Source organism: Apodemus sylvaticus, chromosome 11 (genome assembly GCF_947179515.1).
Source record: "Apodemus sylvaticus chromosome 11, mApoSyl1.1, whole genome shotgun sequence".
NCBI classification, from domain to species: domain Eukaryota; kingdom Metazoa; phylum Chordata; class Mammalia; order Rodentia; family Muridae; genus Apodemus; species Apodemus sylvaticus.
This window is the reverse complement of record NC_067482.1, coordinates 32,652,681-32,655,544: the sequence shown is the minus strand read 5'-3', so window position 1 is coordinate 32,655,544 and position 2,864 is coordinate 32,652,681. Positions and strand designations below refer to the sequence as shown.

At 48.5% G+C, this 2,864-nt stretch overlaps 1 non-coding gene across 1 annotated transcript; it reads right to left on the bottom strand.

Annotated features, from left to right (window-relative positions):
* Positions 1–1,592: 1,592 nt before the first annotated feature.
* LOC127696900 (small nucleolar RNA SNORA17) lies at positions 1,593–1,724 on the bottom strand. Its single transcript, XR_007980348.1, has one exon. It is a non-coding gene; the product is annotated as a small nucleolar RNA SNORA17 (small nucleolar RNA).
* Between the last annotated feature and the right edge of the window lie 1,140 nt (positions 1,725–2,864).

Sequence of the window (2,864 nt, the reverse complement as noted above, 5' to 3'; positions counted from 1 at the left end):
TAGTCTGTCACAGTGTGTTCTACAGTATACCTTTCTGACCACATTTTTTTGCTTGTAAATGCTTATTTCGATGACTTGTTAGTCAGGTATGAGACTTCCTGCTTTTGATACTGTCTTGGCACTGGAAGCTCACTGGGACCCCTCTAGGATTTCCCACTGTTGTCCTGGGTCTTTCAGATCCTGTAGTTTTGGATCTGTAGGACAGGCTCCTTCTTGTACTCCAGCAATTCATTGATGTTGGTGTGGGCCAGTTCAGATCTGGGCCTGAGAGGTATCTGAGTTGGTGAGCCTGCTGGCTTTCCCATTCCATGTCCTTGGGGCTGCCTCTTCAGCCCCACCCTCCCACTTGCAGCTCCACCCTCATTCCAAGTCTCTGTGCAGGGCCCACTCTCTTGAGTGTTACAGTGGGTGAGAGACAGGTCTCCAGCTTACGATAAATGGTGAGGTGTAAAGGAGGGGGAGGATCTCTCTCTCTCTCTCTCTCTCTCTCTCTCTCTCTCTCTCTCTCTCTCTCATTCCACTGTCCAACAGATAAGAGGCAGGACTGACTCTCTCACACTCATGCCCTTGAGGCTAAGTCATTCACAACCACCACATCCAAGGTTAACTTTACTGTGCTGCTCAGGTGAGGGGCAGGGCTAGCTCTTCTGCTTTCATGACCTCAGGGCCAGGCTCCTGCCTGCTGCAGGTGGTGTGGGTGAATGGAGAGGAGGTATCTCTCTCTTGTCCGTGCCACTGCATGAGAGATGAACAGGGCCAGGTCTCCCATGCTCATAGTCTGGTTTACCTGTAACCCCTGCAGTGTGCGTCTCCCTCTCCTGAGTTCTGCAGCTGGCGGGAAGCGGAGTCAGCTCCCCTGCTTTCATGCCCCTAGGGGCCGGCACTTCCATGATGCCCACGTGAGGGGCGGGGCCAGTTTTCACAGCCCTCAGACATCAACTTGTCCCTGAGTAGCAGCCTAGATCAGGGATGTCCACCTGGATTTGGTGGCAATAGGCTCATGCTGTTGTAGGGCCATGGACCCAGATGTAGCCCCTGCTACCACAGGCTAGGGACCCACAATGATCCCAGGTGGCACTATTGGTTATTTAGATCAGGCTGTTCCTCACTACACTCAGATCTCCAGTTCTGTCTCTCTTCATTGTGTCCATATCTTCTGCTTCTCTTTCTCTTCCATTCCTCTACCAGTTACTTGCTCCTCTTAGTGATACTCAGGGTCTCTGAGTGTCTTGGGTCATCTCAGCAGTAGTCCTGAGAGTGCTATGCTCCACTCATGCATTACAGTGATGGGCAGGGGTTATCTCCATCTTGGTCTGTCCCCCCTCCAAGGCCTTGGTACACAACTGGTGGTCATCTCAGGTTAGCTCCCTGTCCAGGCCCAATGGCCCTGGTCTGGTGGTCACCATGGGCTTGCTCCTTACCAGGACTAGCCAAGAAACTCCATGCAAGGGTCATTTGTCTCAGGTGCATCCAACCAGGGCCCTCAGTCCCAGGCTGGGTTTTTGTTGTCTTCTGCTTGCTCCGGGTCCTGGGAGCCACTTGGGGCAGCATGGTGCTGACTGGTGGCCATCCCAGGATTTGTTTTATGAGAGAATGTTAGGCTATTAATCATTCAGATGTTCATAGATCAGAACACAGAGCCTTGACATAGCCTCTCTCCTCTCTGCCACCTTCTGATGCACATGTGACAGAGCAACCACACTGGCAATGCTTCCAGGGATAGGGGCAGACGATCGTTGCTTCCTCTGAGCAGAGCAAGAAAGAATATATTCACCAAAGCAACGAGCCATTGGTACAGTGTGTTGTGGATGCAGGCTAGGTTTCCATGTGCATCCCATGTGTGACAGGGAAGCCAGTAGCAGATAGACTACCTGGATATCATTGACATTATTTCCTCCAAGTAGAGGCTGAGCTTTTTCTACCGAGAGTGGGTGAACTTGAGGATTAGGAAAGTGTGATTGTTATTCTCAGGAGAATGTGGATAATCCAACGTGGCTTCAGATGGCCACAAACGAAGTTCTGTAGATTAGAGGGCTTAGTTTTATACCCCTCCACTGGCATGGTGAGAAACTGTTAGGGATGTTGAGTCCCTTGGCTCTGTGACTTTAACTCAAGGTGTGTGTGACACAGAAGAGGTTGAACACTGGCCCATACTCAGAAGCCACTGTGAAAACTATGCCATTACATGACACAAGGCTTCAAGGGGACCCACTACCACCGGCGGTGGGAAAACTGGAAGATGACCTGGCATCTGAAAATTCTCACTAATTCTGAGAGACAAGATAGAAGACCAGGAAGCTAACACCTCTCAGTGAGCCGGAGAAGGTTCCATCTGAGTCCTTTTTTGTTTCCTATGGTTTGTGCCCTTTAGTTGTCCTATGAGGAGTGGCAAGGTGTCATTCTACACGTGCCATAGAATGGGAGGATGATTGAACTAGAATTGACGCATTTTCCTTTCCCACTTTAATTTTGTTGCGATCTCTCTTGGAAAGATTTTTTTTTTCCATGAAAAGACTTTTGTATGTACTTTATCTGTTCACAGCTTCAGTGGCGTGTCTGCATCTCTATTCTGAATCAACTATTACCCTTTAGAAGCTTTTCATGTCATGTTTTAAAAAAAGCTCTCTTCTCCCTTCCACAGCCATAAAAAGAATAGAAATAGCTGGTGCTATTCAGCGAGGAGTTGGTGTCATTATCTCGGCAATCTGAAATCCTCTTGATATAGAAGGATTTCTTCTGAAATGATATAAAAATGAGAGTATTTAAGCAAAGAATACCATTGTCATAAGTATCTCAACCAGAAGAGAATTTGACCCTTTAATTTCCCTCTTCTCATCTCCCTGAAATGCTAAGTGGGGAAAGTT